Here is a 13,214-nt window from a genome sequence, read left to right as displayed (position 1 = left end):
CGGACTTCAACTTCTCAAATTCCCCAAACAGACAGACTAATCAAGGTTTATATAGCCTTTGATTCTGGAGGTAAATATCCATTAGTATAAATATCAACTGACAGGTTGGTTCTTGTAGTCATTGACTCTGAAAACAATTAATTGCCAGTGGCATGGATTTTCACAATTGAACTGGACTGTGTGAAACATGTATCTTCCCCCATCAGTCCTGAATCTCCCTGCACTTAGTTCCAATAGACACATTCATTTATAGAATGCAAGAAAGAACCTCTTCTTCTCTTCTCTTCTCTTCTCTTCTCTTCTCTTCTCTTCTCTTCTCTTCTCTTCTCTTCCCTTCCCTTCCCTTCCCTTCCCTTCCATGCCATATATCAATTTATGTGCCTTTATCATATCAGTACTTGCTCTCCATTACTCCATTCTAAAAAGTCCCACTTGCTGCATTTTTTTCCTTGCAGAGCAGCTGTTTCCAGTCTTTAATCAGACGTTTTAGACACATTTATGCAAGGGCTTTATTATATCACTCATCTTCGTTTCTCTTTCAAGTGCATAACCCAAATGGAAAAAAGAAAAACATCCCTGGTCTGCTAACACAATGCACAATAATGCAGTGGTGGAATTCAATTTTTTTTACTACCAGTTCTATGGGCGTGGCTTGGTAGGCGTGGTGTGGCTTGGTGGATGTGGCTGGTGGGCATGGCAGGGGAAGGATACTGCAAAATACCCATTCCCTCCCCACTTCTGAGGGAAGGATATTGCAAAATCTCCATTACCACTCCCACTTTGGGCCAACCAGAGGTAGTGTTTGCCGGTTTTCTGAACTACTCAAAATTTCTGCTACTAGTTCTCCAGAACCTGTCAGAACTGTTCTGCTACCAGTTCTCCAGAACCTGCTGGATTTCACCCCAGCAATAATGGGAAACACACTGTCTTCTAGTCCTTTTCCAATAATGATGACAATGATGACAATGCTATACATACAGTTGTGTCTAACTCTTGGCAATTCTATGGACCATGGCTCTCCACGTCTTCTGACCTTGCACTTCTTCTTTGAATTGTTCTATGCTCTGGCTGGTGTCAACTTTGAAGATGTCCATCCACTGTGTTGTTTGGCAGCCTGGTTTCATTTTACCGCTAACTCTTCCAAACACGATTGCTTTCTCCAGTGAATTTCCCCGTATGACATGGCCAAAATAAGATGCAGTTTTGTGGTTTTTCTTTCCAGTGACATGTCCGGTGTTACATGCTCCAGTACTTGCTTGTTAGTCACCTTTGCTCTCCAAGGAATACACAGGAGACTTCTCCAGCACTATGGCTCAAACGAGTTGATTTTCTTCCTATCTTGCTTTTTTTAATGTTCAACTTTTATAACTATAGGTAGCTATAGGGAACAAAATAGAGCAGCCTAAACCTATATTTGGTTGCCAGGCTGATGTCTGTGCTATTCCAGTATATCCCACCCTCACCCCACCCCCCCAAATGTTCCCAAGATCATGCCATCAGTACAGGCCCTCATATTTCCTTGCCATCTTCCAAGTTGTTGTGGGATGGAAAAGGTTCTGGATTGAGTGTAGAATGTCCAATGAGCTTAAAGCCACCTTTTCAGAACAATACATAACTCTAGCCTCCCTCCATTTCTGATGTCAGGCCCATGCAAAACTATATTCCTAGAGACTGAAATAAAAAAGGTGAAAATCAAGAGCTTTCAAGGACAAAACTCACCCCTGTTGTATTGTGTTATAAATGGTGATTTGGTACAATTACAATAGGCATTGGCACCTTTACAAACCAGATGCACTGTGTGAAGATGATTCTGTCTGTACTGATAACTCTCTTTTCCACCTCTTCTTCCCCCCCTTCATACCAGGAGAATACAGAAAAAGTTGTATTCTACCCATCAGGCGTGTCTAACAGCCATAGTTCCTGCTCAATTTTCAGAGTCCCCAGCTGTGCTAAAATACACTCTGTTGCAAGCTGATATGTTGAATTTAAATATATTCCAGTTACAGAACTTCCCCACCAGAGAATTTATTCCAATGGTTAGTTAACCTCAAATTTCATGTAATGTAAGGCAAGCCTTGACCATTCTAGCTTTAGTTCCAGACAGTGGATCATGTTCCGTCTTTTGTCGTCTTCAGACTTCCTCAAGCATTTCTCATCTGCCTTCATTACGTGCCCTCCTTGACGCTAATAAAGAAGAACATTTGGAGCTCAGGGTTGAAATGAGGGGTCCTTGGTGCTCCCTGAGCTTGGTTGTTTTCTTGCAGATGTTGCATTACCCAAACTAGGTAGCATCACCAGTGCTAGAAAGGAGTGGGGTTTGTTTAGTGGAAGAGAAGGAGAATGGGATGAGGAGGGGGGGTAACTGTAGTTGTTCATGTTGCATTATTCAAATTAGGAAACATCATCAGTGCTAGAAGGGAGTGGGAGAGGAGGAGAAGGAGGGAGACTTTGAAGTCCTTGGTGCCCCTTGAGCTTGGTTGTTTTCTTGCAGATGTTGCATTACTCAAACTAGGTAACATCAGCAGTGCTAGAAGGGAGTGGGGTTGGAGGAGGCAGAGGAGGAGGAGGAGGCAGAGGAGGAGGAGGAGGAGGAGGAGGAGGAGGAGGAGGAGGAGGAGGAGGAGGAGGAGGAGGGCAACAACTTTGAGGTCCTTGATGCTCCTTGGGCTTGGTTGTTTTCTTGCAGATGTTGCATTACTCAAACTAGGTAACATCACTAGTGTTCAGAGCACTGATGATATTACCTAGTTTTGTACTGAAGTGTCTGCAAGAAAACAACCAAGCTCAGAGAGCACAAACACTCCTCCTTGACCTTTCTGGCTATATCCCATAATATCTAGAATGAGATGTGAACATTTTAAAACAGGACTCATCTTTGCAACTTACAATCAGCAAAGTTGAAAGCTCTCCTAGTTCAGTCTGTGTTTACCTCTTAAAATAACATTTGGGAATTGTGAGGATGGTATGTAATTTTTTTTTTTTTTTGATGATCACATTGTCTATGTCAATGGAGCAGACTTTTCAAAAACTTTTTCACAAGGTTGTTCTTTTTTGCTTTCTCTCTTAGTATGGTTTTTTTTAAGGAAAACTATATTTAAAAACACATGGTGTGATTTAAAAAGCAGCAGGCATCAACTGCAATGCAGGTGTGATCTTGTATCTTAGCCTCAAGGAGAAATCCCATTCTGGTTTTTTAAAAAAAAAATATATATACCTAAGGTGAAAATCAGATGGGTTGATGGTGGCAAGTATGCCATTCAGTGTTATCAACAGCTAGGGAAGTAGTTCTATGTTATCAAAAGCACGTCCCAGATCTCTACCTAAAAAGATGACAAAACTTTGGAAAGTTTCAGAAAAGTGGATGGCTACTGCAAATTATTTCCTAGAATATAGCGAGAAATTTGATAGGAGGGAATGAGAAATCTCACAGATGCAAAATGCCAAATGCCAAAATGCAACAGTTTGCCCAATCCTGATACTCCCTAGAACAGGGGTCTCCAACCTTGGCAACTTTAAGACTTGTGGACTGCAACTCCCAGAATTCCTCAGCCAGCTTTGATGGCCAAGGGATTCTGGGAGTTGAAGTCCACAAGTCTTAAAGTCGCCATGGTTGGAGACCCCTACCCTAGAAATATTGGATTACAAATTTCATCCTGCACAATTACCAGCCGATACTTTATAAGATGGAATGAATTTAAGAAGGGAACAACAAGTATTTAAAATTGACTTCATGGGATGAATGAACCCAGTGCAAAACTTCCAGCCTTTTCAAGAAGAATTAAGAAAGGATTTAGACCAGCCTGGTGTTTTCCAGATGTTTTGGGACTGCAACTCTGGTAGGCTGAGATTTTGGGGAATTAGTATACCAGATTGGGGAATGTGTTGTGAGAACTGAGGACTTACAAGTAGGCTTTTGCTTTCATCAATGAAATGTTGCAATTTAGAAGTAAATTAGTGTTTGTCATTACTCTCAGAGTAAATCTGCTAAGCTGCTTGTCTCCCATGCTGCTCCCATCTGTTTCTTAAGCCATCTTCAGACATTCCAAGCTAGAATGCTGTAGACTGGCGACAGGGTTGGTTTGGTGCTTACAAGACAGCTTCTTGATCATTCTCCTGCTTCTTGACTTTCTCTGTGCAGGAAATGAAAGACTCACCAGCTGAATCCTATGTGGACAATTCTATGGGGAATGCGAAAACATGACACAACCAACTTGCTGTAGCAAACTCACTGTGGCCAACTCGCCATGGCCAACTTGCCACTGCTAATTCACCTTAGCCAACTTGCAGTGGGCAAACTCGCCACAGCCAACTCGCTGCAAGGCAACTTGTTGCAGGACAATTTAACAATTCTGTTTAATTATTTAAAATACATAAGAAAATATTTTTAATTTTTGCCATTCAAACATTTCATTCTGTCCCTCCTTTTGCTTTCTTTGTTTAATTTTTTTTTTTTTTTACATTTATATCCCGCCCTTCTCCGAAGACTCAGGGCGGCTTACAGTGTGTAAGGCAATAGTCTCATTCTATTTGTATATTTACAAAGTCAACTTATTGCCCCCCCAACAATCTGGGCCCTCATTTTACCTACCTTATAAAGGATGGAAGGCTGAGTCAACCTTGGACCTGGTGGGACTAGAACCTGCAGTAATTGCAGGCAGCTGTATTTTAATAACAGGCTTCTTAGAGCCTGAGCCACACCGCGGCCCAGTGTCAATAATGAGTCTATTCCGCCGTTTCTTTGATATTAGTAATTCTTGTCCCACAGCGAGTTGTCCAGCGGTGAGTTGGCTGTGGCAGGTTGGTCATGGCGAGCTGGCTGCAGCGAATTGTCATAGACCCAGTTCGATGAGGCCCTTGCTTTTTTCATTTAAGCTGGCAAGATTCTGTTACCACAACTTAAAATAAAGGTACTGTAAGTATTTATGATTGGTGCCTTTTATCTGGACTTCTTCAAAGGGCTGGGTAGAAGACATAATTGTATGTCTGAAGACTTAATCTATTTCCTGGCTTTCAGCAACAGAGCAAAAATAGCAATAGCAACAGCTCTTAGACTTATATACCACTTTAAAGTGCTTTATAGCCCTATCTAACCTACTGTAGCCTATGACTATCATTAAGTGTTGCATCATTAAGTGTTAAATTTGTACCCTATGACTATCATTAAGTGTTGTAAGTGATGAAGGTATCTTTTCTTTTATGTACACTGAGAACATATGCACCAAGACAAATTCCTTGTGTGTCCAATCACACTTGGCCAATAAAAAATTCTATTCTATTTTTTTTTTAATTTGTATTTATATCCCGCCCTTCTCCGAAGACTCAGGGCGGCTTACACTATGTTAAGCAATAGTCTTCATCCATTTGTATATTATATACAAAGTCAACTTATTGCCCCCAACAATCTGGGTCCTCATTTTACCTAACTTATAAAGGATGGAAGGCTGAGTCAACCTTGGGCCTGGCGGGACTAGAACCTGCAGTAATTGCAAGCAGCTGTGTTAATAACAGACTGTCTTAGCAGTCTGAGCCACCAGAGGCCCTGGTGGCTAATCTATTCTATTCTATTCTATTCTATTTTATTCTATTCTATTCTATTCTAAGTGGTTTACAGAGTCAGCATATTGCCCCCAACAATCTGGGTCTTCATTTTACCCACCTCGGAAAGATGGAAGGCTGAGTGAAATTTGAACTGCCAAATTGCAGGCAGTCGGCAATCAGCAGAAGCAGCCTGCAGTACTGAATTCTAACCACTACACCACCATGGCTCATAAGGGGAATATATTGCTGCAATAAATAGAATAAAAAATATTGGCCAAGTTGAGATGCTGTGATCACTAATAGGAGCATCAACCACCATGTGTAAAAGAATGGCTCTGGATGGAAGCTTCAAAGTAGAGTGGAGTAAAGAGCTCTGGTGGCATAGCGGTTAGAATGCAGTATTGCAGGCTAACTCTGCTCACTGCTGGGAGCTCAAGGTTAACTCAGCCTTCCATCCTTCCGAGGTTGGTAAAATGAGGACCCAGATTATTGGGGGGATAACATGCTGGCGCTGTAAACCATTAGAGGGGACTGTAAAGCACTATGAAGCGCTATATAAGTCTAAGTGCTATTGCTCCTGTAGTCTTGTCCAAGAGGTGCCCTTCAGCTATACCAGAAGGTCATCCCTGTAATTCCAAATCAACGTGGCTAAAACAATCCAAAACTAATAATATCAGATTATTAAAAATGGAATAAAGCTAACCAGCAAGGACAAATCAAAATGTAACTGCTCTCGATTTGCAACAAGGAATATTTGCAGACAGACTTGCCTGCAACATTCCCACTGCATGCATGTTTTCAAAGGGTTGTCATCACTTCACCATCTAAATCACACTTTATTGAAGCAAGCATCAATGGCTTCTGCCAAAGAATCTTGCTGGTTTGTGCCTGATCAAAGACATGGGGATTGGGTGCCAGATCAACAAAAAGAGCTATAATGATGCCATGTGATGCTTATTAGCTGCAGGTGGAGATTCTCCCTCACACCTATTATGCGGCCCATAATGGTGTTGATACCATCATTCCCTCCAAGGAAATAAGTGGTTTTAGCTAAGGGGAGGGGAGAAGCAGAGAAATTAGAATAGAATTTAGAATAGAATTTATTGGCCAAGTGTGATTGGACACACAAGGAATTTGTCTTGGTGCATATGCTCTCAGTGTACATAAAAGAAAAGATACGTTCATCAAGGTACAACATTTACAACACAATTGATGGTCAATATATCAATATAAATCATAAGGATTGCCAGCAACAAGTTATAGTCATACAGTCATAAGTGGAAAGAGATTGGTGATGGAAACAATGAGAAGATTAATAGTAGTGTAGATTTAGTAAATAGTTTGATAGTGTTGAGGGAATTATTTGTTTAGCAGAGTGATGGCCTTCGGGGAAAAACTGTTCTTGTGTCTAGTTGTTCTGGTGTGCAGTGCTCTATAGCGTCGTTTTGAGGGTAGGAGTTGAAACAGTTTATGTCTAGGATGTGAGGGATCTGTAAATATTTTCATGGCCCTCTTCTTGATTCGTGCAGTATACAGGTCCTCAATGGAAGGCAGGTTGGTAGCAATTGTTTTTTCTGCAGTTCTAATTATCCTCTGAAGTCTGTGTCTTTCTTGTTGGGTTGCAGAACCGAACCAGACAGTTATAGAGGTGCAAATGACAGACTCAATAAGTCCTCTGTAGAACTGAATCAGCAGCTCCTTGTGGACTTATTGTCACCATAGTCCATTTCCTTTCTTCTGCATAAGAATTACTTGCTCCTATAAGCTAATAGGGGTTTTGCATTTGTATATTTGCTTTTTAAACATATTTCTGTGCTAATTCAATCAAAGGCTTCTTGGCAACGTACACAGAGAAGATTCAACATAAAAATACAGTTACATAGCAGTATTGCAGTAAAACCACACGCACACAAAAGGATGATGATCAAATGATCCAATCAGAGAAAGGGTTTCTGAAATAGCTCAGCCTTTAAAAGTTTCCCAAAAACCTAACAATGAGGGAATCAGTCCATTTTCCTCAGGGAGGCCATTGTACAGCATTGGTACTTTTGCAGGAAAATACTGCCTCCTGAATCAGCCCTTGGAACTTCCCCTAAGTGTGGGATTTTTTCATGATAAATCTAATCAGTTGGGCTGATACTGACTGGAGTTGGACCCTACTAGTCTCCAGCTGTCAATCTTTGAAAAGCTTTTATAAGTCTAAATCAGCATCTTAAACTGACCTGCAAACAATTAGTAAGCAATACAGGTTCTGCAAAAAGAGTGTTATATGCCAACATCAGAGGTGGGTTTCAGCAGGTTCTGACCAGTTCTGGAGAACCGGTAGCGGGAATTCTGAGTAGTTCAGAGAACCGGTAGTAAAAATTCTGACTGGCTCCGCCCCTATCTATTCTCTGCCTCCCAAATCCCAGCTGATCAGGAGGGAATGGAGATTTTACAGTATCCTTCCCCTGCCAGCCCACCAAGCCATGCCCACCAAGCCACAGCCACAGAATCGGTAGTAAAAAAATCTGAAACCCACCACTGGCCAACATGATCACCAACGTCCAATGACAGATATGGAAGAAGAAGAAGAAGAAGAAGAAGAAGAAGAAGAAGAAGAAGAAGAAGAAGAAGAAGAAGAAGAAGAAGAAGAGGAGGAGGAGGAGGAGGAGGAGGAGGAGGAGGAGGAGGAGGAGGAGGAGGAGGAGGAGGAGGAGGAGGAGGAGGAATGCCTTTCATGCCACTAGTCCAAAGGTATGTGGTATGTTGGACCAGTTTCTGAATCCTCTTTAATGGGAGACTCAAGTAGAGTGCATTATAGTAGTCTCACTGAGTGATGTTCAGGGTATGAGTTCCTGTCACCAAGCCCTCCTGCCCCAAATAAAGCATTATGAAAATATTCATGGAAGAGTGTGTTGGGAATAGCTATAGTCGTGATGGCGAACCTATGGCACGCATGCTGGAAGTGGCATGCAGAGCCATCTCTCTGGGCACATGAGCCATCGCCTCTTGCTCTTCAGGGTTCTGGCACGCTGGCCAGCTGGTCTTCACAGGCATGAAGAGCAGCCACCCAATGCACATGCGCATGCCAGGAAGATGAACTTCCGATTTCCGGCGTGTGCATGCCAAGTGGTCTTTGCGCATGCATGCGTGCCAGAAAATGGAAGACCAGGTAGCCAGTGCACATGCGCATGCCAGAAACTGGACAATTATCTTCCTGGTATACGCATGCGCACCAGGAGGCTGCTCTTCTGGTTTCCAGCACACACACAAGGATGCGCTCCCGTTTTGGCACTCGGCGCAGAAAAGGTTCACCAACACTGAGCTATAGGGTGAACATAGGATCCAAGGATAGAAGGAGAAGGTTCAGTTGGACCCAAGGACTCTTTTGAAACGACAATCTTTCATTAGAAGCCCGTCATAAGAACAAATGGAGCATTCGTTAGCATCAAAAGGTTCTTGCCAGCCACCCTCAAACAGAAGGGTATTTATGATGCTTATGGAGATGTTTTTATTTTTTTACTTGGGGAGGGCACACAAATGTGGAACAGGCAAGAGAATGAAAGCCCTCGGTCTCCAATCAAACATTCTGTAATAATCAGTATTTCTGTTTATAGTCAGTTGAGCTGGACCATGGCCAACCATGTGGATTTTCAATGCAGTCAAGTTCACAAACACCAGCAAAGCACTCAGGAATTAGTTGCATACCTACTTATATGCTTTGTTTGCTTATGGTTATTAAACAGCTGTTTGGTGTGGCTTTTATCATACTCGTTTGTTGTGTAAATAGTAAATGTATAACAGATGGATTTTTAAAAAAAACTTTATTGCAGTTGCAAGTCTTCTAGTGGGCTCTCAGTGGTTTCCCACTCCGTGTCATTGACCACACTTTGGTTGGTTTTGCTTCAGTGGTATTGCAATATTTTGGATTCTCAAGCCATTTCCCTGAACCAAGTTTGCAGACTGTATATGAATAGTTAAGACTAGCAGGAGAGAATGCAGCCAAATCTTATTTCAGGGTAATATGGGATCTCGCTGAATTTCATTCACACCTTTCATAGCAAAATTGATTGAAATGTATGGGATTTTTTTTCCTGAGTAGATGTATTTTAAACTATTCTGCACCTATGTTCTTTCTTTATAATTAATCAATAGCCCCACAAGGAATGGCTAGCCAATGTCTATGCCAGCAATCTTATAGAAAAGATCTGCAGGAATCTTTCTTTTGTTCCTGGTGAGTCATCACTCTATAATGGCAATAAGGTGGCAAGCTTTCGTGGTCTGCCAGCAGCCTGCGGAGCTGGCGGGAGAGTTGGAAAGTGAGGCTGGGGAGGACAATGGGCCAGTCCTGGAATCAGGGGAAGGCCCAGATGAAGGCTGTGGGTTGGAGGCAGAGATGGGGCTAGGGCCATCTGGGAGCGATACGCAGACTCCGGAGCTTCCAGAGGCGGACAGCAGAGAGGCATAGGAACAGGAGCAGCCTGTTGCTAGTGCACGCATGGGAAGAGCTGCCAGAAGACAAGAGCAGCTGAGACAAAAAGGATGACTCAGGAGTAAGGCCAGAAGATGATTGGCCACTCCCATAAGGCTTAAAAGAGCAGCAACGAGACGTTGGGTTCTTTGTAGAAAAGCAACGTTGAATTCCATTGCTTCTTGTCAGCGTCTCCTGAACTTTGTGGGGGGTTTGCCAAGAAAAGCCTTTGGCAGGTTGTCAAAGACAACAAAGGTTGGTGATAAGGCCGAAGGACTGCTTATAAAGAATTTGTTTTGGACTAAGCTGAGAATGAATTAATTCTCAGCTGTTTTAATAAAATAAGTTTGTTCAGGACTGAATTGTGTTTGGTAATCATTACTGGGGCTTACAAGCTGCCTTCATGATTTCACCCACAATGAAAAGAAAGAACAGATGGTTATTGTGTCTTATATCATTATTGTTGGAATCACAGTCCTTGGCCCTGTTTTGTCCAACAACCTCACACCATCCAAGTTCATGAGTTCCACCCTTGCAAAGCTCAATAGCTCAATAATGCCTAATACTGCAAAAGAACCTGGGAAGCCTAACTTGTCATTAGCCAATAATCTCACCAAGCACATGAGAAAATGATGCTGTACTTCCCCTATGCTTTCTATTGTCCTCAGAAGGTCCAGTTCTATCATATAGCTTGGAAGGAAAAAAATCAGCAGACAATCCAGTCAGGTTTTTTTGTGGATATAAGAGGCTAGTTTGGCATCTTATTTCCCTTAGGCCAGTGTCGGAGAACCTATAGCACACGTGCAGGAAGCAGCACATGAAACCATCCCACGAAGAATGTGCGGCCTCACTGGCTCCTATTCCACGTTCCTGTGATCACACACGTGCCGTTCCGCTGGCCATCATGTGCATGGGAGCAGTGGAACCTGGAAGAGCGGCGGTCTGTCACACGTCTGCAGGCTGGCACTCAACCTTCCGTGTTGATGTTGCGCGCATGTGCGATGGCCAGCTGTTCATTGGGCATGTTTCCATGCTGGTATCCAAGTTTTTGAGTGCCAGCTCGCGCATGCGCGATGGACCGCCGGTCTTCTGGATATCGGTGCTCTCGCGCACGCACTAAGGCCAGTGGGGCCGTGCATACCTCACGGGATGGTTTTGTGTGCCACTTCTGGCACACAGGCCAGCACGCGGGGACGTCAAAGGTTCGCCATCACTGCCTTAGGCCATGGAAAAGCTATTTGGGAGATGCTTCATGAAGGATTCAGATTGTTCTGCGATTGAAGACTATAAAAACCAGGGGTCTCCAACCTTGGCAACTTTAAGACTTGTGGACTTCAACTCCCAGAGTTCCTCAGCCAGCTTTGCTTTGCTGGCTGAGGAACTCTGGGAGTTGAAGTCCACAAGTCTTAAAGTTGCCAAGGTTGGAGACCCCTGATAAAGACAAGCCAAAATAGCAGCTTAGCTTATCCCATTTTTCTATTTGATAATGATTAACATCTTCTATCTTCAAGGAAATCAACCTTGACTGTTCTTTGGAAGGACTTTGAGAGAGAGGGGGGAACAGGGGAGCTGACATGTTATGATCCTTGGTGTCACAAAGAGTCGGACTCAACTCAGTGACTGAACAACAACAACATTGTTGTGTCTGCGCCCCCCAAGCCAGGCCTCCTGCCAGAAAGTGACTTGGAAAGTAAGGGGGTAGGGCCATCAGGACTTACCTCGGGAGCACCGGCTTCCCTGGCTCAGCTCCAGGAGCCAGAGGCAGGCCAGGTGGAAGAGATAACGAGGCCTCCGTCCCCTGACTCTTCCCCCCCGCAGACCACGCCTCCAGACCCAGCTGATGGCAATCAGGCCTGGCTGGACCCTAGGTTTCGTAGGCAGGAGAGGCGGGAACAACAGAAGCAGAGGTGGGGCAGGCCTAGGAAGTACTGAGTCATGGAGCCACACCCCACAGGATATAAAGGCAGCAAGAGCTGCTGTGCCTCTTCATAGCAGGCAAATTAACTGTTTAACTAAGAGCTGAAGTTTGTTCCTGGGTGACTCATCGGCGTCAAGGGAGATAATTGCTATTTTGCTGCCAGAGCTGATAGTGCCGGCTAATTAAGCCATCGCTTGGACGGAGGAGAAGGAGGGCAGAACAAACATCTTCTATCTCTTCTTCAAGAAGGAAGAGAGATCTTCCCACACACAATCTACCCATGATCATTTGGGGTTGTAAAACGGAACCAGCTTGGCCAAGATAGACCTGAAAAGATTAGCAACTCTGGTTCTCGGTGAAGGAACTGAAGAACTTTGTTGAAAGTTTCAAGCAATCTTTGTTCAATTTTATTCCAAGGCAGGGGCTTCTTGGGGGGGGAAAGTACCCTTCCTCTTCTTTCTCATTTTCTCTCTCATATTTCTTTTTTTTCCCCTGGAGGAAAAAAAAATTGGGTCTCATCTTCCGAGTTGCAGCAAGAGTTGGCCTCTGACCCCTTTCAGACACAAGGAAGGTGTCTGCCCTGAAAGACAAGCCGATGTTGAGCAGCCCAAATGAATAAAGGATGGGAGAAGGGAGGGGGAAGGATGTTTTATCCAAAACACATGTTTTTGCCACTATTCTAGTTATCTGGAATATTTCCTGCATGTTTGTTGCCATGGCAACTGGCCCCGTATGAAAGACCTATTTACTAGGCTATAGGATAAGAAACAGCCATGTGTTGCCAATTTTAGAGCGCTCTCTGTCTCTCTCCCCGAGCCTCTTACACACACACACACACACACACACACACACACACCATTATACGGTCCCCTCTGTTGCATTCCTGGACGGTATAAAGCCTAAAACCCCAAGATGAGAGCCATCTCTCCGTTTCGCATCATTCTCTAGTAATTTTGTTTTCTCCTTGAGTGAGGTTTTCTTGGCTCCATGTGGAAAGGAACTGGGCAAGAAGCCACACTGGGATGGGGTGGGTGGGTTTTTTGCTTTGGAGGAAATGTTAAGAAGTGTCTGGTGCCGTAGAGGCGTGATTTGAACAGGGGAAGCTCCAAGAGTGGAGAGCAATTTACCGATTGAGCTGAAGGTAAGTGATCCCTTGCGCTCTTGCGTGGCAGAGCCGAGGAGGGCAAATCCTCTCCCTGGTCTCCATCCTTAGCCTTTTTTTCCCCTCCAATGGTCTTTACACGCAATAAACCCGGGTATTTGCATCTTTCTCCTTTCCTGCTTTCCTGCTTTCCTTGTGAAGTG

General features: G+C 43.7%; 1 protein-coding gene across 1 annotated transcript in view; it reads left to right on the top strand.

The window, feature by feature from the left end:
* The first annotated feature begins 12,966 nt into the window (after positions 1-12,966).
* CDON (cell adhesion associated, oncogene regulated) overlaps positions 12,967-13,214 on the top strand; it is a 90,048-nt gene continuing 89,800 nt past the window's right edge. The window contains exon 1 of the mRNA XM_058194009.1: positions 12,967-13,050. The gene's annotated coding sequence lies outside the window, so the exon portion shown is untranslated. The remainder of the gene's footprint in view (positions 13,051-13,214) is intronic.

Source organism: Ahaetulla prasina, chromosome 9, assembly GCF_028640845.1.
Source record: "Ahaetulla prasina isolate Xishuangbanna chromosome 9, ASM2864084v1, whole genome shotgun sequence".
In the NCBI taxonomy this organism is placed as follows: Eukaryota; Metazoa; Chordata; class Lepidosauria; order Squamata; family Colubridae; genus Ahaetulla; species Ahaetulla prasina.
The sequence above is the reverse complement of the archived record's forward strand: the minus strand, read 5'-3'. Positions and strand labels throughout refer to the sequence as shown.